Raw genomic sequence first — 21,994 nt, 5'->3', positions numbered from 1 at the left:
TGGAAGCATGGGAAAATTCTTCCACTTTTAAAAAACCACTAGCAGATCCCTTGGTAGCTAGCAATTACCGACCCATATTGTTTCTACCTTTTTTCTCCAAGGTTTTGGAGAAATATGTGAATACTATCATCACTGATTTTATTGAGGTCAACCAGGTACTTCACCCAAGTCAGTCTGGTTTTAGAGCAAACTACAGTACAGAAACTGCTCTATTAGAAATTTCAGAGACGAGGGGGCGTGGCTTGGCGACCGCGGGAAATGGCTGTCCGCGGCAGAGGCGCTCCGGCGGGACCAGGAGTTTCTGCGCTTCGAGGTGGAGCCCGGCGTATTTTCATCACCAGCAAGATGTCGGAATGCGTGCCGAGCCTTTCCAGCACTCCGGCGCTCACGGAAGCGGCTCAGAAATGCTTTTATTTACCGAGTGAGTTTCTTCGGCGGTGCCGCAATATCGCGGCCGCCATTTTGGATTTCTGAGCACTCGGCAATATTCCTCAAACATAGCGCGCTCTTATTCTACTTTATGCTTTTGCCCTCCTGCTTGTCTTTTTCCTGGATTTATGCAGCTGAACTGAGTCCTCCTGCCTCTGTCATGGTTGTTGGGAGCAAGGAACTGTGTACTTGTCTGTTTTTTTGTTGACTGGAAGCAATCCCTGGCGGCCATTTTCTGCTTCTCTTCATGCTCCCTTGGTGCACTCATAGTGCATTCCTCCCACATATTAACTGGATATCCTTAATACTCGCAGGTATCATTTACTGTAGCGAATTGTCACTTTTGGAGCTACATTGTCTTCCTGCCTACATATATATATATGTATATATATATATATATATTTTTCTTTTCTGTACGTGATCAGGTGCGGAGTCACGTTTATTAAGCTTCGCTATTGCTGACCGTTCCGATCATTATCTGCATATCTGCTGTGAGCTGGGCATGGTTTTTTCCTCTGCTTTGAATCCACATCTAAGTTTCAGTCTTCACGCCTATTCTTTACTTGGCGATTGTGTAGTGTCCTAATGGGCAGAACGAGAGGTGCTCTCTCCACAAAAACGCAACACAAACATATTTTTATAAAAAATTCCAAGATTTTCACTTCATACTCCCAATTTGAAGATTCTATGCAGCCTACAACAAGTACCCCGGGGACAACCATGGATCATTCAGTGGTGCCACCTGCAAAGACATTCACTAAGCGCCTAAAACAAAATCCCCCTTCGCCTCCTAAATCAACCTCACCGGTTTCTATGGAGTTGCTGTTGGATGAAAAAGAGCCCTTCGACCTTTCATGGAAGAGACTAATTCTAAACTATAAGCCTTAACAGATAACTGGTCTCAACTTGATACAAGGGTCACTGCAGTGGAACAATCCGTTTCCTCCTTCAGGGATACCACCTTGTGTGTCTCTCAGCTTCAATCACAGGTTTCCACGCTCCAGAAGCAGATTGAGGACCTTGAAAATCGCAGTAGGAGGAACAACCTACGCATTTATGGCTTGGCGGAGGGGAGTGAGGGGGCAGACCCTAACACTTTCTTTAAATCTTTTCTTCCTAAAGTGTTGCACTTGGCTGAGGGTGTAACTCTCAACACTCAAAGAGCACACAGATTAGGTCGCCCATCTTCCAGTACGTCGCCTTCACAGTGGCCAAGAGGAGTCATTATTTATTTCCTGGAGTATACAGACTTATTAATGGTATTATCGGCGGTCAAGTCTACTCAACGTATCACTTGGTCTGGTTCAACTCTCTTTTTTGCATAGGACTATGCCAAGGTCACTGCTAACAGACGTAAAGCTTTTCTCTTTGGGAGCCCGCTATGGTCTTTTCCATCCATGCCTGTTTAAGGTTACATACAACAACAGAACAATTACATATGATGACCCAGCAAGGTTGCAAAGTTTCATTAATTCTTGCAATTCTAATGCCATGGATACTCAACGGCCTTCCTCTTCGAATAACAGATGACGTTATGATTTTGCTGGAATAATATAAGGCCCAACTCATGTGCTTTAGTCGTCACACCTCCTCTTTTTCTAGACTGTGTTGCCTGTTATTTGATGGTTCGCTATGTTCTCATTCTTCTTTGTTCTTATTGTTCTCTCGCTCATATTATGTTTCACTATTCTCCCCCTTCAGCGCCGCCTTTTAAGTTTTTGGATTACACATTGTTGGCTTGTTTGGTTTAATTTACCAGTTTACTGCTATCGTTCCTGTTATTGTTCGGTCCAGTATCTGCCCTTTTGCATGTTTAATTATTTATCCTAATTCTTGTTCTCCATCGTCCTTACAGATTCCTTATCCCGACATCATGGTTTTTCCTGGGCCCTCCGTTCATCTCTTCCCGGATATGTCGTTTTCTCCATGTGGTTCTATCCCCCCTCACGTATCTCCCTGAATCTTCCTTTTGTAAGTATGTTGTTTGTTTGTGTATTATTTGTTCTGTCCTTTGTTTTATGTTTTGCAAATTCTTCATTTATTTTCCTCTTCTATCATTACAGTTTTACACTTATTTCTTCTCAGGTGACTTACTTCCTTTTCCATTTTCGTCTCTGTTTTTCTATTTTCTACATTTCTCATTTTCCTAAGCTCGTTTCATTCAGCCTATTTTCTTGTCTCTCTAAATATCTTTCACCTTTTCTGCGAGGAATTGAACTTTAATACTACAAGTTTGGATTCTTTTATTGCTGACCTTTCCACTTTATTTAATTGGAATGTTGCTAGGAAATGTTTCTTGTATTTTGATTTAGTATGTCATGCCACTTAAATTAGTTTCATGGAATATTAGGGGTTTAAATTCTCCTATCACAGGACAGAGGGTTCTGTCACATCTAGCTAAGTTAAACGCTGATCTTGTTTTCCTACAGGAAACACACCTTACGGAAAGTGAGTCCTTGAAACTAAAAAGAGGTTGGGTAGGGGAGATTTATTTGTCTCCAGGGGATGGTAAGCGCAACGGAGTTGCAATCCTATGCCGTAAATCTCTTCCAGTTATTTTGCGATCGCAGGAAGCTGATACTGATGGGCGATGGCTTATTGTTCAATTATTATTAACAAATTTACCAGTTTCCTTTCTTAATGTTTATGCACCTACAGGTGGAGATGTTTCTTTTTGGTCTGCCCTAACAAAGAGGATTTCGAATTGCATTGAAGATAATTTTATTTTGGCTGGAGATTGCAATCAAGTATTAGACCCTTTTCTAGATAGGAACTCTAAAGTATCTTTTATGCCCAATAAAACGCATAAATCTTTTGCTCATGTTATATCTCAATTTAAATTGCTTGACGCCTGGCGCCTTTGTAATCCTACCATCAGGGAATACTCATTTCATTCCTCATCACATCACACCCAATCCAGAATCGACTATATTTTTGTCTCCCATAATATTTCGCAATCCCTCATGTTTGCAGACATTGGTCCTATTCTCCTTTCGGATCACGCACCTGTTTCCATTGGCTTCGATATATTGCCTAAAACTAACTTTCCCAGAAGATGGCGTTTCAATAACGCTCTTCTCCTAGACCCCAAATTTTCTGCATCTTTCATCCCTTTCTTTACCGATTTCTTTGAAAGAAACCATACAGAGTCCCTATCGCCTGCAATTATTTGGGATGCATTCAAGGCATCGGCGAGAGATTTTATTATAAACTTTGCTGCGAAAAAACGAAAGTCTGCATGTGAGACTACCATGGCTCTACTACAAGATATTAAAGCCCTAGAACACTCTTATTATACATCACAATCGGAGACTTGTTTGAAAGCCCTTATTAATGCTAAATTGGAATTTAACAAAAAATCAACGGAAGATGCTTCACTTTATTTGTTAAAATTTAGTGCAAAATTTTATGGGGGAAAAAACAAAGCAGGGAAAATTTTTGCCAATTACCTAAAGATCCGTCAAAATAAGTTAAATATAGATTCTGTTTTTGATGAGCACGCAGTCTTAAAATTTAAAGACGTCAACATTTTGAATGAATTTTCCCTTTTTTACGAATCCTTATACTCTTCAGAAACCCAACCCACAGATCATTCATTATGGCAATTCTTCTCTAATATTTAAAAACCTCCACAGGCACCTCCAGATTTATCTCAATTAGAATCTGATCTCTCCCAGCAAGAACTCCTCCATGCTCTCCAAAACCTTAAAAAAGATAAAGCGCCCGGCCCGGATGGTTTTACTGTTGAATTTTATACACATTTCTCTAAGTTTTTAATACCCAAATTGCACTCACTTATAAGCTTTTTTTCTTCATCAAACAGCTCCTCTGGCTCCTTTTCGGAAGCCCACATATGTCTTATCCCTAAGGAAGGTAAAGACCCCAAGCACTGTAAAAATTACAGACCTATCTCATTGGTAAATATCGACTACAACATGTTTTTCCAAAGCCTTAGCCATACGCTTGTATTCCTATTTACCAGACCTATTGGGGAAAGAACAATCTGGTTTTGTTAATGGGCGAGTTATCATGGATAATACACGGCTCTTTTTTGATGTTTTATCCAAATCATCACATCTTAATCATTCCTTGGTGGCAATAGCGTTGGACGCCGAAAAAGCTTTCGATAGGGTTGAATGGAAATATTTATTTTATGCTCTTACATGGTTTGGATTTCGCCCCAATTTCATAAAATTGGTGTCTCTTCTCTATTCTAACCCTCGTGCAGCAGTTTGTGCAAATGGTTTAATCTCCCCTTTCTTTAATTTAGGTAGAGGGGTGCGTCAAGGTTGCCCTCTTTCTCCTTTTCTTTTTAATTTGGCACTGGAACCATTCTTGTCCAAATTGCGCCAAAACCCTAGTATTTATAGGTTTCACGCATCAAATGCTCACTTCAAACTTGCAGCATATGCTGATGACATTTGACTCTTTATTTCCAAACCAGAAGAATCTATTCCTGCTTTTTTAGAGGTGGTGCAATCCTATTCTCTCATTTCTGGCTATAAATTAAATAACGATAAATGTGAAATACTGCCCTTAACAAAATATACTTTCAGTTCGGATTTTTCCCATCCTGATTTAAATGGAGTCCAAAAAGCAATAAATATCTAGGCCTACATTTTACACCCTTAATCTCAGAGACAGTAACATTATGTATGAATAAATGTCTTCAAAAGATCTCGGAATTGACTTCTAAATGGCATCCTCTGTATCTGTCCTGGTGGGGCCGTTTGGATACAATCAAGATGATGTTATCACCCATAGGTTTATATACCATTTCGAATATCCCAGTCCCAATCACAACCAAGTTATTTGAAAAAATCAACTCCACTTTATCCTCTTTTTTGTGGTGCAATAAAAAACCCGTATGTCTTTGCTAAAATTAATTCGCCCTCAGTCAGAAGGAGGAGTTAATTTCCCGGATTTTCAGGCCTATCAGAAGGCCTTCCTATTACGCCAGGCATCTCTCTGGTTGCTTGATTCTACAGACGATTGCCCTCTCTGGACCATAACGGAGCGCTGTTTTTTATCTCCTTATACATTTTGTGAATATCTCTCTTTCTCACACAAACCACTATCCATTTCAACTCCTGTAATAAAACACACTTCAAAATTACTTGCTTTATTCCCTCAATCTATTCACGATTTCAAGGATTCTTTTCTTAACTCACCAATTTGGCATAATAAAATTGTTGGTACATGGTAAACCTTTTCATTGGAGGGCTTGGAGAACTAGGGTTTTGGTTTGGATACACCAACTATTCTCAGAATCACAATTTATACCTTTTCCTACGCTCAGACAGCTACTTCATCTGCCGATTTCTTTTAACCATAAATATGCCTTACTCAAACATACTGTGATGGAGGCCTTTTCCCAACTTTCTACTCTGCCAACAACCCCCAATACCTCTGATTCCCCTTCTAAACCCCATGCCTTGTTAGCAACCACACCCAAGGCTTCTATTATTTATTAATATTTGCAAGACACAGCCACCGTAAGACAGAAGACAAAAATTGAAGAGGAATGGGAGCGTGACTTCACCACTTGCTGGCCATTAACTCTTTGGGAGGGTATATGGACCAAATTGCGTAAAGCTTCCAGAGCAGCAAATATCACTCAAACACAATTTTTTGTTTATAATTGACTTTTATTTACACCAGCTATTTTATGCAAACGTTTCTCATCTAACACGGATACATGTTGGGCTTGCTCTTCCCCTAACGCTGATATGTTTCATATGTTATTCACCTGTTCACATGTACATAGCTTTTGGAAACAAGTATGGTCTCAAATCAATTTAATGTATAATATGAATTTTTTCTTTTCTTTTGTACACATTTTCTTGGGTAGTCTCTCATCCATCTGGAATGATGTTTCACTTAATGTCAAGATTATTGATTTATTACTAGCAATCGCATTTCAACAACTTACTGTCAACTGGAAAGATTTTTCGAAAATCTCATATAGGGCCTGGTGGTACTCTGTATGCCATAAGCACAGACTAGATACTACTTTTGTTTACCCATCTCACATGGCCTCAAAACGTGCTGATTTATGGTCGCCTGTCACAATATTTATTGATATTAGTGCTCAGCTTCATTCCCAACCTCGTCCTTCACAACAGGAGGTTTCCAAACCTCCTTGAATCCCCTAATGGTTCCATTAGTTTCGTTCTAATACTTAACGTTCATACATGTCTCTTTTGATATGCATTCTTTTGTTTCCTCTTTGTATAATTTACCCAATTCTTATACTCTCTATGTATGGAGCTTGGATTATGATGTTGTACAATTTGTACTGTATATTGTGTTGGTCACCGAAATTCTTTCTCAATAAAATCATTTGAACTTAAAAAAAGAAATTTCAGAGACGGTCAAAATCACCCTAGACAGAGGAGGAAAGGCGGTGCTGATATTATTAGATCTGTTGGCGGCCTTTGACACCGTGCCACATGAACGCACCCTTCATAGATTGAGGGAGAGCGGCATTGGGGGCACCGTGCTCAGATGGTTTACTTCCTTTTTGGACAACCACCAGCAAACAGTTTGGGCTCCTCCTTTCTCAAGCCCCATTCAACCACTGAATGTAGGGGTCCCACAGGGTTCCGTTTTAAGTCCGAACCTGTTTAATATATATATGGCCGCTCTTGCTCCTTTAGCTGAACAATACGGGGCAAAAATTATATCATAAGCAGACGATACACAATTACTATTCACCTGTGAGAAGGATGAGGTGTTTAATGGTAATGAAGTTAATGTCTGCCTAACTAAGGTGTTTGACTTGTTTAGGCAAAATCAGCTGCTCTGCAACTCCGACAAGTCGGAAATGATCTTTCTTGGTCATACTCCTGATGACGAGTGGCGCCAATGGTGGCCTAAAAATGTATCTCCACCAGAGAAACCAGTCTCCACCGTAAAAAATCCAGGAGTAAAGATGGACTCCGACATGACCATGAAGTCCCAGGTTCAATCGACTGCTGGCACCTGTTTCGGGCTTTTAAAAATTATGAGGAATTTCCTCCCTCTGCTCCCTATTCCGCATAGGAAAACCGTGGTCCAGGCCCTGATTATATCAAGGTTGGACTACGTAAATGTGTTGTACCTGGGTCTTCCGAACTACCTACTGAACCGCTTGCAGGTAGTACAAAATGCAGCAGCAAGGTCCGTGCTTTTGGTCGGACCCAGGTCACACATGTCCCCTCATCTCAGAACCTTGCACTGGTTACCAGTAAGACAAAGGATCTGTTTTAAATCTTTGGTCCTAACTTTTAAGGCCCTCAACAACATTGAAGCCCGGTATATTAGGAATAAAATTCAGCCCTGCAAACCACTCAGAACACTGCGATGATCATCTCAGCAGTTGACAATTGTGCCTAAATTTTGCCGCTCTTACAAAGGAGGCCGCTCCTTTCAAGTAGTAGCAGCAAAGTTATGGAATAGTCTCCCTTTTTCCCTCAGACAAGAATGCGATCTCCTCAGCTTTAGGCGAAGCTTAAAGACCTGGCTTTTCCAACAGTAGTGCAGTCTTGTTGGCTGTTATCGGCTGTTCTTCATCTTTTCTGTCCAGGGGTCAAGATAGCGCCGGGACACTCCATGGAGTAGCCACGCGCTTAACAAATACCCCTATAACATAACATAGCATAACAATGGGATGCCTTCTACAGGTTTTCAACTGCAGAGAGGAGAAAGACAAAGTTGTCCATTGTCTCCACTTTTTTTTTTATCCTAGCACTTGAATGTTTTTTTATAAAGTTACATCAGAATGTAGACATACAAGGTTTCCTGTATGGAAATAGCCAATTAAAATTGTCGGTATACTATGATGGCATTCTTCTATTTTTGTTAAACCTTGCCTCTTCACTCCCTTCTTTTCTTAAAGACATTGAATCATTTGCTGCAGTCTTTGGCTACAAACTAGATTCTAAGAAGTACTAGGTACTACCACCAAAAACCTTTTTTTAAACACGTTTGATAATTCGTTTTTATCTTGGAAACCTCATATAATTACATACCTAGGTTTCTGGTTCACTAAATGCATTATGGATACTCAAACTCAATTTTGAAGCTATACACAAAAATGTAATCTCTAGATGGAACCCACTATTTCTATCTTGGTGGGGTAATCTGGACTCAATAAAGATGATGCTGGTATCGATTATTTTAGACACATTTGCTATGATCCCCCCCAACAGTGCCAAATTATTTTGTCAATAAGTTTGAATCCCTCTTTTCTCATTTTTTATGGAATATAAAATATCTCGTATCTCAGTTTCTAGATTCAAATTTTCCAAAGATGAGGTTGGTTTTAATTTCCATAATTCCTTCTGGCTTTCTGAATCTAAAATTTACTTTTCACCATTGTGGTTAGAATAAGAAAAGGCTGTTATGAATTTGTTTTCTTTTAAAGAATGTTACAACTTACAAAAAACTCCTCATTAATCTATCCCTAAACTTAAACAAATTTCTGGTTTACTCCATCCACTTCTCTTATCTAATAAGAATGACAGACTTCCTTAATTCCCCTGTATGGTACACTAACACATTTCAGTAAATTACAAACCACATAATGGCCTTCTTTGGAACATAAAGGACTTAGAGAATTATTTAACCTACCTTTCTCTAATAGAAAAAAATGAACTTCATTATTAGACATGTTGTCCGATACTCTGGAAAGTTGAAATGTTGCTGCCTCCTTCAATACACTAGATGATCATCTTTAACAAATCCTCACTACCACCTCAAGGGCTCCCCTTATTTCTAAAAACATAAAAATATCCCCGCCTGGTTATAGGTTGAAATCTAAAAGTGAACTTCTTTGGGAACAAGATTGAAATGTCTCATGGTCCCCCTCTGTATGGATTAAGATTTGGGCAGAAACTACATAAATCTTCTAACACTGTTATTGCTATGCAGACCCTATTTTTTTTACATACAATTAATTGTTATTTACTCTGGATTGCTTATATAAGATTAATCCAACCTTGTAAAATATTTGTTGGCAATGGGCCTCATTACGAGTTTGGGGGTGCAGCAGTGGGGCGGTTCACCACCGCCCCGCTCCCGCACCGCCAAACCTGAACGCTGCCCGTCAGCCACATTATTATACAAATTGCTGTTTGGCGGGCAGATAGTGTGGCGGTCCCGCAGCGGTGCAATAAAAAAGGCTCAATGAGCCTTAAATGCAGGCCCTAAGTGGACCTCCACAACGCATTCCAGCATGGCATTGACTGCATGGTCCATGCCATGCTGGAACTCAGAGGTGCTTGCACGACACAGCCACCGTAAGACAGAAGACAAAAATTGAAGAGGAATGGGAGCGTGACTTCACCACTTGCTGGCCATTAACTCTTTGGGAGGGTATATGGACCAAATTGAGTAAAGCTTCCAGAGCGGCAAATATCACTCAAACACTATTTTTTGTTTATAATAGACTTTTATTTACACCAGCTATTTTATGCAAACGTTTCTCATCTAACACGGAGACATGTTGGACTTGCTCTTCCCCTAACGCTGATATGTTTCATATGTTATTCACCTGTTCACATGTACATAGCTTTTGGAAACAAGTATGGTCTCAAATCAATTTAATGTATAATACAAATTTTTTCTTTTCTTTTGTACACATTTTCTTGGGTAGTCTCTCATCCATCTGGAATGATGTTTCACTTAATGTCAAGATTATTGATTTATTACTAGCAATCGCATTTCAACAACTTACTGTCAACTGGAAAGATTTTTCGAAAATCTCATATAGGGCCTGGTGGTACTCTTTTTGCCATATTCACAGACTAGATACTGCTTTTGTTTACCCATCTCACATGGCCTCAAAACGTGCTGATTTATGGTCGCCTGTCACAATATTTATCGATATTAGTGCTCAGCTTCATTCCCAACCTCGTCCTTCACAACAGGAGGTTTCCAAACCTCCTTGAATCCCCTAATGGTTCCATTAGTTTCGTTCTAATACTTAAGGTACATACATGTCTCTTTTGATATGCATTCTTTTGTTTCCTCTTTGTATAATTTACCCAATTCAGCATCTCACTTTCTGGAGGACACAACGACAACAATGACTGCCATCAAAATTGAGTTACAGACCAGCTTACATTTAGGGACACATTCAGCTACACAAAGGGCACACCTCTCAACTTACACAGAACAAGTACCCCAAACACCACCTTGGTCAATGTGAATGCACATAGGGATATGGCCACATTTCACATGGGCACACCTAGAACTATAGCATCCAGCATATGTGTAACAAATCAACCCCACTGTCTCCTACCTAGCTGCTGTACCTGTCACACCTTCATGCGTCATTTCTTTTATTTTTTTTCCATTAAAATTAATTTTATGTGTGAGAATAGAAAACAAGCGTTTTATGTTAAAATTAACAGTCAAAAGTGTGAACTCGGTACTGCTCATTCTACAGCTCCTTCCTCTAATAGTCTTAAATGCGCGGCAGGTATACTGTTCGCTACAGTATGCCTAAAACGCAAACAAAATTAATGAGCATGAAGTGCTCAAGCCACATCCAGATTTAAACAGAATTCATTCTCACCACCCCTCGGCCTCAGTCTCCTGACAAGGTTGAAACCTGCCCACTAGGCTCTAGTACAGCTACGAGATGCCTACTTGTAGAGTTGACACTGTTAAACAATCGCTTTTTATCCTCACAAAACCTGCAATTTATTCTCACTATACAAGTTCCAACAAGACACAGAAGGTTCTCGAAGTTTATTTTTTAAAAATAATAAAATGTTTACAAAACATCACATTCTGCACATTGCTCATGGCAGGACATACTAACTTTTTCAAAAAGATGCAGTGTACATCAGTCTTCACAATAGTTACATTTTAACAGGACAATTTACAACCAAAATAAAACTCGCTCAGACACTTCCCTTCCCACTCCATGTAAGAACTAAGGGGCATATTTACAAGCTGGCGATTAAAAATTATCGCAGCTTTTGCGGCCGTTTTCGGCCGAAAAGCGGCGATAATTTTATCGCCTAATAATTTTATCGCCTAATTAGCAAGGCCACGCTAACGCGTGAAACCTTGCTTTAGCGTGAGGATTCCGAACGACCAGCTTTGCATCTCTAATGAGATGCAAAGTGGGCGTTCCTGACCTAACATGAAAGGAGAAATGTCGCTAAGCGACATTTCTCCTATCATCAAGCCGCACGCTATGAAGCATAGTGTCAGGAAAAGTAGCGATAACCCCTGTTATCGCTACTTTCCTTACGCCTGCTTCAGGACTGACTTAGCCATGATATCCTATGGAAGGTGGATATCATGGCTAAGTTTGTGAGTCCCTATCAGCAAGCTAACGCCACACTATGTGAGATTATCGCTGGGTTTCCAGCGATAATCTCACGTTAGCCAGTTAGCGTGAGGATTTTTATCGCTGAGGAGATAAGTGTTGCTAATAGCACGCTATCTCAGCGATAAAAATCCACGTTACCCGGCGATAATTATCCTCACGCTAAGAGCGCTGAGCGATAATTATCACCGGTTGTTGCTGATATGCCCCTAAGTGTTGGGTTAACTGGAAAGATGCTGCTACACCTCAAACGCAGATGACCTAATGAAGCAGAGGAATGATAGCCTTACCAGAAGTGCAGAAGAAAAAAGGTGCAGGATCCCTTCATTCTTCACTAGTCTTATAGAAAAGGTGCCAAAAAATACGGCTCCACACTAAAATAAATTGTACGTTATAACCCTCTACTTCTCTACTGCTCTCTACTTCAGTCCATGTTGAGAGAGTGTGGGCGAAAGTGAGTGCGCGAGGTTAAGTTTACATCCAGAAGGTGCTCAAGAAAATGGAGACTGAACAAGAAGTTGAATTCTCCAACACAGACACCAACGGAAAGCGCCTAGCAGAGGACATGGAGGAAGAACAGGCATTCAAAAGATCCAGAAATACAGACGAGATGGTAGAATTGCGCATTCTGCTCCAAAGCAAGAATGCCGGAGCAGTAATTGGAAAAGGTGGCAAAAACATCAAAGCACTGAGGACAGACTACAATGCCAGTGTTTCAATCCCAGACAGCAGTGGCCCCGAGCGCATATTGAGCATCAGGGCGGACATAGAAACAATTGGAGAAATATTGAAGAAAATTATTTCCACCTTGGAAGAGTCTCTATTTAATCTGCAGTACCAACACTTCAAAGGAAGCGACTTTGATTGTGAACTAAGACTGTTGATTCACCAGAGTCTCGCTGGTGGAATTATTGGTGTGAAGGGTGCGAAAATCAAGGAGCGCAGAGAGAACACCCAGACCACCATTAAGCTCTTCCAGGAGTGTTGTCCTCACTCAACTGAACGCGTTGTTCTAATCGGTGGAAAACCTGACAGGGTTGTTGAATCAAAGTTATTCTTGACCTTATATCGGAGCCTCCTATCAAAGGCCGTGCTCAGCCATATGATCCAAATTTCTATGACGAAACCTATGATTACGGTGGCTTCACAATGATGTTTGATGATCGAAGGGGACGTCCTATGGGATTTCCTATGCAAGGCAGAGGCGGTTTCGACCGTATGCCCCCTGGTCAGGGTGGGCGTCCCATGCAGCAGTCGAGATGAGATTATGACGACTTGAATCCTCGCAGGGGGCCTCTTCCATTACCTCCTGGCCGTGGGGGTAGGGGTGGTAGCAGAGCCTGCAAACTCCCTCTACCACCACCACCACCTCCCAGAGGAGGTGACAGAAGAGGACGTCCCGGCGAATATGACGCAATGTCTTCCCAAACATATTATGATGCTGGACGACCTGGCGAATATGATGCAATGGGTGCATCTGGATATGAGGCCCGTGGTTCTTATGGTGATATTACTGGGCCTGTCATCACCACACAAGTAACAATTCCTAAAGACTTAGCTGGCTCCATTATTGGCAAAGGCGGACAAAGAATAAAGCAAATCCGCATGAATCGGGAGCTTCCATTAAAATAGACGAACCTTTGGAAGGATCAGAAGATCGGATAATTACTATCATTGGTACACAGGACCAGATTCAGAATGCACAGTACTTGCTCCAAAACAGTGTGAAGCAGTATTCCGAAGACTATTCCTATGGGTTTTGACTTCTAAACAATTGAGGCACATGCTTCATGCGTCATTTCAACCTGGCACACATCCACCACACAATGACCACAGTTGGCGCAGGAATGACGAGTGTGTGCATGAGCAGACTTGAGAGGCCATGCAAAATAGTTCATTATTCATTGAGGGGAAACAACCTTTACAACGCAACTATTACATCGCACTACACTTACAACGCAGGCATTACAACGGAACATCCTTTACAACGCATGACACTACAACGCATACCATTACAACGCATACCATTACAACGCATGACACTACATCGCATGTCAATAGAACGCAGGCATTACAACGCATACCATTACAATGCATACCATTGGAGTTAGAATAGTAATTTTTAACCCCTACACTATCCAACACTTACCCTATTGTTGCACCCCCTGGAGTTAGAATAGTAATTTTTATCCCTATACTATCCAATACTTACCTTAAATGCAATGTAACAGAATGCGTTGTAATGGTATGCGTTGTAAAGGTAGTATGCGATGTAATGGAATGCGTTGTAAAGGTAGTTTTTTAAAATGCGTTGTAGTGTCATGCGATGTAATGGAATGCGTTGTAGTGGATGTTGCGATGTAAAAATTGCGTTGTAAGTGCATGCGTTGTAAAAGTATGCGTTGTAATGTCATACATCCTCATTGAGACGAGCATTGCTGTGATTGTCATTGCACCTAAACACATTGACATGTGTACACATTGTAGAGTCCAGAACAACACTGTCCTGCCTACACAACAATCAAATCCATAAGTGACATGTGAGTGAGTGCAGGCCAATCTACGAAATCACACACACAATCATGGCAAGTGTAGTCACCAGTGGAGTAAATGGAACATTGGCATCGTGTGCACAATGATGTGCCATTGACCATGTGGGTACTGTGCACTGTTGATGTTTGCCAGATGGCCATTGCCATTGTATGGCACCCATATCGCGGTAGCTACTGCCTGGCCCCAGCGGTGTGTCACCAGCACCCCCATTCACACAAGTGCGGTAGTGATTGGCATGGAGACATGGAGAAATGGCGGTGGGCACCTCACCTGCTGCTGCTTCCAGGGACTGCTGCCTGAGACCCCTCACCTGCTGCTGCCTCCAGGGATTGCTGCCTGAGACCCCTCACCTGCTGCTGCCTCCAGGAACTGTTGCCAGAGACCCCTCACCTGCTGCTGCCTCCAGGGACTGCTGCCTGAGACCCCTCACCATCCAATTCCGCCGCTGTTGTCTCATGTCCACAGAGATTGCAAGGACAGAGAAGATCCGTGCCAGTCCCTTCACGAGCGAGGAGCTGGAGGTCCTGGTGGACGAGGTGCTCACACAGTACCCAAGACTATATGGTGCCCCAAATGTTGTGGTAAGTCCTCAACAGTGGGGGGAGGGCAGGGGGTGCACACATGAGGTTGGACTGATGCAGTATGTGCCTGGGATTGTGGGGTTGTGTCTAGCACTGCCTGACATGCTGTCTCCATAGGGAAGGTGTGTGTACCCAATGCCATAGGTTTTCCTGCCTGCACATATCTGTATGAGTGACCTATGTCGTGTTGTCAGCCATACAGTGACGCAGAAGGTTGTTCATGCAGGAGTCAGGACACTGATTGCTTGGCTGAATGGCTGTGTGTGCCCCTGTAGTCCATCTCAGTGTGAGCCCACATGGCTTAAACAAATTTCTGGTTTACTCCATCCACTTCTCTTATCTAATAAGAATGACAGACTTCCTTAATTCCCCTGTATGGTACACTAACACATTTCAGTAAATTACAAACCACATAATGGCCTTCTTTGGAACATAAAGGACTTAGAGAATTATTTAACCTACCTTTCTCTAATAGAAAAAAATGAACTTCATTATTAGACATGTTGTCCGATACTCTGGAAAGTTGAAATGTTGCTGCCTCCTTCAATACACTAGATGATCATCTTTAACAAATCCTCACTACCACCTCAAGGGCTCCCCTTATTTCTAAAAACATAAAAATATCCCCGCCTGGTTATAGGTTGAAATCTAAAAGTGAACTTCTTTGGGAACAAGATTGAAATGTCTCATGGTCCCCCTCTGTATGGATTAAGATTTGGGCAGAAACTACATAAATCTTCTAACACTGTTATTGCTATGCAGACCCTATTTTTTTTACATACAATTAATTGTTATTTACTCTGGATTGCTTATATAAGATTAATCCAACCTTGTAAAATATTTGTTGGCAATGGGCCTCATTACGAGTTTGGGGGTGCAGCAGTGGGGCGGTTCACCACCGCCCCGCTCCCGCACCGCCAAACCTGAACGCTGCCCGTCAGCCACATTATTATACAAATTGCTGTTTGGCGGGCAGGTAGTGTGGCGGTCCCGCAGCGGTGCAATAAAAAAGGCTCAATGAGCATTAAATGCAGGCCCTAAGTGGACCTCCACAACGCATTCCAGCATGGCATTGACTGCATGGTCCATGCCATGCTGGAACTCAGAGGTGCTTGCACGACACAGCCACCGTAAGACAGAAGACAAAAATTGAAGAGGAATGGGAGCGTGACTTCACCACTTGCTGGCCATTAACTCTTTGGGAGGGTATATGGACCAAATTGAGTAAAGCTTCCAGAGCGGCAAATATCACTCAAACACTATTTTTTGTTTATAATAGACTTTTATTTACACCAGCTATTTTATGCAAACGTTTCTCATCTAACACGGAGACATGTTGGACTTGCTCTTCCCCTAACGCTGATATGTTTCATATGTTATTCACCTGTTCACATGTACATAGCTTTTGGAAACAAGTATGGTCTCAAATCAATTTAATGTATAATACAAATTTTTTCTTTTCTTTTGTACACATTTTCTTGGGTAGTCTCTCATCCATCTGGAATGATGTTTCACTTAATGTCAAGATTATTGATTTATTACTAGCAATCGCATTTCAACAACTTACTGTCAACTGGAAAGATTTTTCGAAAATCTCATATAGGGCCTGGTGGTACTCTTTTTGCCATATTCACAGACTAGATACTGCTTTTGTTTACCCATCTCACATGGCCTCAAAACGTGCTGATTTATGGTCGCCTGTCACAATATTTATCGATATTAGTGCTCAGCTTCATTCCCAACCTCGTCCTTCACAACAGGAGGTTTCCAAACCTCCTTGAATCCCCTAATGGTTCCATTAGTTTCGTTCTAATACTTAAGGTACATACATGTCTCTTTTGATATGCATTCTTTTGTTTCCTCTTTGTATAATTTACCCAATTCAGCATCTCACTTTCTGGAGGACACAACGACAACAATGACTGCCATCAAAATTGAGTTACAGACCAGCTTACATTTAGGGACACATTCAGCTACACAAAGGGCACACCTCTCAACTTACACAGAACAAGTACCCCAAACACCACCTTGGTCAATGTGAATGCACATAGGGATATGGCCACATTTCACATGGGCACACCTAGAACTATAGCATCCAGCATATGTGTAACAAATCAACCCCACTGTCTCCTACCTAGCTGCTGTACCTGTCACACCTTCATGCGTCATTTCTTTTATTTTTTTTTCCATTAAAATTAATTTTATGTGTGAGAATAGAAAACAAGCGTTTTATGTTAAAATTAACAGTCAAAAGTGTGAACTCGGTACTGCTCATTCTACAGCTCCTTCCTCTAATAGTCTTAAATGCGCGGCAGGTATACTGTTCGCTACAGTATGCCTAAAACGCAAACAAAATTAATGAGCATGAAGTGCTCAAGCCACATCCAGATTTAAACAGAATTCATTCTCACCACCCCTCGGCCTCAGTCTCCTGACAAGGTTGAAACCTGCCCACTAGGCTCTAGTACAGCTACGAGATGCCTACTTGTAGAGTTGACACTGTTAAACAATCGCTTTTTATCCTCACAAAACCTGCAATTTATTCTCACTATACAAGTTCCAACAAGACACAGAAGGTTCTCGAAGTTTATTTTTTTAAAATAATAAAATGTTTACAAAACATCACATTCTGCACATTGCTCATGGCAGGACATACTAACTTTTTCAAAAAGATGCAGTGTACATCAGTCTTCACAATAGTTACATTTTAACAGGACAATTTACAACCAAAATAAAACTCGCTCAGACACTTCCCTTCCCACTCCATGTAAGAACTAAGGGGCATATTTACAAGCTGGCGATTAAAAATTATCGCAGCTTTTGCGGCCGTTTTCGGCCGAAAAGCGGCGATAATTTTATCGCCTAATAATTTTATCGCCTAATTAGCAAGGCCACGCTAACGCGTGAAACCTTGCTTTAGCGTGAGGATTCCGAACGACCAGCTTTGCATCTCTAATGAGATGCAAAGTGGGCGTTCCTGACCTAACATGAAAGGAGAAATGTCGCTAAGCGACATTTCTCCTATCATCAAGCCGCACGCTATGAAGCATAGTGTCAGGAAAAGTAGCGATAACCCCTGTTATCGCTACTTTCCTTACGCCTGCTTCAGGACTGACTTAGCCATGATATCCTATGGAAGGTGGATATCATGGCTAAGTTTGTGAGTCCCTATCAGCAAGCTAACGCCACACTATGTGAGATTATCGCTGGGTTTCCAGCGATAATCTCACGTTAGCCAGTTAGCGTGAGGATTTTTATCGCTGAGGAGATAAGTGTTGCTAATAGCACGCTATCTCAGCGATAAAAATCCACGTTACCCGGCGATAATTATCCTCACGCTAAGAGCGCTGAGCGATAATTATCACCGGTTGTTGCTGATATGCCCCTAAGTGTTGGGTTAACTGGAAAGATGCTGCTACACCTCAAACGCAGATGACCTAATGAAGCAGAGGAATGATAGCCTTACCAGAAGTGCAGAAGAAAAAAGGTGCAGGATCCCTTCATTCTTCACTAGTCTTATAGAAAAGGTGCCAAAAAATACGGCTCCACACTAAAATAAATTGTACGTTATAACCCTCTACTTCTCTACTGCTCTCTACTTCAGTCCATGTTGAGAGCATGTGGGCGAAAGTGAGTGCGCGAGGTTAAGTTTACATCCAGAAGGTGCTCAAGAAAATGGAGACTGAACAAGAAGTTGAATTCTCCAACACAGACACCAACGGAAAGCGCCTAGCAGAGGACATGGAGGAAGAACAGGCATTCAAAAGATCCAGAAATACAGACGAGATGGTAGAATTGCGCATTCTGCTCCAAAGCAAGAATGCCGGAGCAGTAATTGGAAAAGGTGGCAAAAACATCAAAGCACTGAGGACAGACTACAATGCCAGTGTTTCAATCCCAGACAGCAGTGGCCCCGAGCGCATATTGAGCATCAGGGCGGACATAGAAACAATTGGAGAAATATTGAAGAAAATTATTTCCACCTTGGAAGAGTCTCTATTTAATCTGCAGTACCAACACTTCAAAGGAAGCGACTTTGATTGTGAACTAAGACTGTTGATTCACCAGAGTCTCGCTGGTGGAATTATTGGTGTGAAGGGTGCGAAAATCAAGGAGCGCAGAGAGAACACCCAGACCACCATTAAGCTCTTCCAGGAGTGTTGTCCTCACTCAACTGAACGCGTTGTTCTAATCGGTGGAAAACCTGACAGGGTTGTTGAATCAAAGTTATTCTTGACCTTATATCGGAGCCTCCTATCAAAGGCCGTGCTCAGCCATATGATCCAAATTTCTATGACGAAACCTATGATTACGGTGGCTTCACAATGATGTTTGATGATCGAAGGGGACGTCCTATGGGATTTCCTATGCAAGGCAGAGGCGGTTTCGACCGTATGCCCCCTGGTCAGGGTGGGCGTCCCATGCAGCAGTCGAGATGAGATTATGACGACTTGAATCCTCGCAGGGGGCCTCTTCCATTACCTCCTGGCCGTGGGGGTAGGGGTGGTAGCAGAGCCTGCAAACTCCCTCTACCACCACCACCACCTCCCAGAGGAGGTGACAGAAGAGGACGTCCCGGCGAATATGACGCAATGTCTTCCCAAACATATTATGATGCTGGACGACCTGGCGAATATGATGCAATGGGTGCATCTGGATATGAGGCCCGTGGTTCTTATGGTGATATTACTGGGCCTGTCATCACCACACAAGTAACAATTCCTAAAGACTTAGCTGGCTCCATTATTGGCAAAGGCGGACAAAGAATAAAGCAAATCCGCATGAATCGGGAGCTTCCATTAAAATAGACGAACCTTTGGAAGGATCAGAAGATCGGATAATTACTATCATTGGTACACAGGACCAGATTCAGAATGCACAGTACTTGCTCCAAAACAGTGTGAAGCAGTATTCCGAAGACTATTCCTATGGGTTTTGACTTCTAAACAATTGAGGCACATGCTTCATGCGTCATTTCAACCTGGCACACATCCACCACACAATGACCACAGTTGGCGCAGGAATGACGAGTGTGTGCATGAGCAGACTTGAGAGGCCATGCAAAATAGTTCATTATTCATTGAGGGGAAACAACCTTTACAACGCAACTATTACATCGCACTACACTTACAACGCAGGCATTACAACGGAACATCCTTTACAACGCATGACACTACAACGCATACCATTACAACGCATACCATTACAACGCATGACACTACATCGCATGTCAATAGAACGCAGGCATTACAACGCATACCATTACAATGCATACCATTGGAGTTAGAATAGTAATTTTTAACCTCTACACTATCCAACACTTACCCTATTGTTGCACCCCCTGGAGTTAGAATAGTAATTTTTATCCCTATACTATCCAATACTTACCTTAAATGCAATGTAACAGAATGCGTTGTAATGGTATGCGTTGTAAAGGTAGTATGCGATGTAATGGAATGCGTTGTAAAGGTAGTTTTTTAAAATGCGTTGTAGTGTCATGCGATGTAATGGAATGCGTTGTAGTGGATGTTGCGATGTAAAAATTGCGTTGTAAGTGCATGCGTTGTAAAAGTATGCGTTGTAATGTCATACATCCTCATTGAGACGAGCATTGCTGTGATTGTCATTGCACCTAAACACATTGACATGTGTACACATTGTAGAGTCCAGAACAACACTGTCCTGCCTACACAACAATCAAATCCATAAGTGACATGTGAGTGAGTGCAGGCCAATCTACGAAATCACACACACAATCATGGCAAGTGTAGTCACCAGTGGAGTAAATGGAACATTGGCATCGTGTGCACAATGATGTGCCATTGACCATGTGGGTACTGTGCACTGTTGATGTTTGCCAGATGGCCATTGCCATTGTATGGCACCCATATCGCGGTAGCTACTGCCTGGCCCCAGCGGTGTGTCACCAGCACCCCCATTCACACAAGTGCGGTAGTGATTGGCATGGAGACATGGAGAAATGGCGGTGGGCACCTCACCTGCTGCTGCTTCCAGGGACTGCTGCCTGAGACCCCTCACCTGCTGCTGCCTCCAGGGATTGCTGCCTGAGACCCCTCACCTGCTGCTGCCTCCAGGAACTGTTGCCAGAGACCCCTCACCTGCTGCTGCCTCCAGGGACTGCTGCCTGAGACCCCTCACCATCCAATTCCGCCGCTGTTGTCTCATGTCCACAGAGATTGCAAGGACAGAGAAGATCCGTGCCAGTCCCTTCACGAGCGAGGAGCTGGAGGTCCTGGTGGACGAGGTGCTCACACAGTACCCAAGACTATATGGTGCCCCAAATGTTGTGGTAAGTCCTCAACAGTGGGGGGAGGGCAGGGGGTGCACACATGAGGTTGGACTGATGCAGTATGTGCCTGGGATTGTGGGGTTGTGTCTAGCACTGCCTGACATGCTGTCTCTATAGGGAAGGTGTGTGTACCCAATGCCATAGGTTTTCCTGCCTGCACATATCTGTATGAGTGACCTATGTCGTGTTGTCAGCCATACAGTGACGCAGAAGGTTGTTCATGCAGGAGTCAGGACACTGATTGCTTGGCTGAATGGCTGTGTGTGCCCCTGTAGTCCATCTCAGTGTGAGCCCACATGGCCAGCACAGTCCCCACCCACAGAGACAAGGACACATCACTCCACTTACAGAGTATTACATCAGTCTTTTCTTTACACCTGATTGTAGCGCACCGGACTAAGACCGTCCAGCCGATTCAGGGCTGACACGGCATCCTGTTGCTAGGGCAACGCCGCCTCACAGCTGCGGACACGCCCGCTCACGTCACCAATCTCGTGACCACGACCACCAGCCTATTTGAGCGCGCGCTGATTGAGATCGCGCGTTCAAAAGAACTCCACTCCTGAGGCGGAAGCCGGGAGTTAGCACGTTTACTTTTTAAACTGTACTTTCACTGCTTTTAATAACTGCTGAATCCCACCTGATTGTAGCGCACCGGACTAAGACCGTCCAGCCGATTCAGGGCTGACACGGCATCCTGTTGCTAGGGCAACGCCGCCTCACAGCTGCGGACACGCCCGCTCACGTCACCAATCTCGTGACCACGACCACCAGCCTATTTGAGCGCGCGCTGAT

At 42.6% G+C, this 21,994-nt stretch overlaps 2 pseudogenes; both read left to right on the top strand.

The window, feature by feature from the left end:
- The first annotated feature begins 12,213 nt into the window (after positions 1–12,213).
- LOC146813776 (heterogeneous nuclear ribonucleoprotein K pseudogene) lies at positions 12,214–13,537 on the top strand (annotated as a pseudogene).
- A 4,986-nt stretch (positions 13,538–18,523) lies between these two features.
- LOC146813775 (heterogeneous nuclear ribonucleoprotein K pseudogene) lies at positions 18,524–19,847 on the top strand (annotated as a pseudogene).
- Positions 19,848–21,994: the final 2,147 nt, after the last annotated feature.

This window comes from Triturus cristatus, chromosome 6 (genome assembly GCF_964204655.1).
Source record: "Triturus cristatus chromosome 6, aTriCri1.1, whole genome shotgun sequence".
Lineage (NCBI taxonomy): Eukaryota > Metazoa > Chordata > Amphibia > Caudata > Salamandridae > Triturus > Triturus cristatus.
This window is presented reverse-complemented; position numbering and strand designations above follow the sequence as displayed.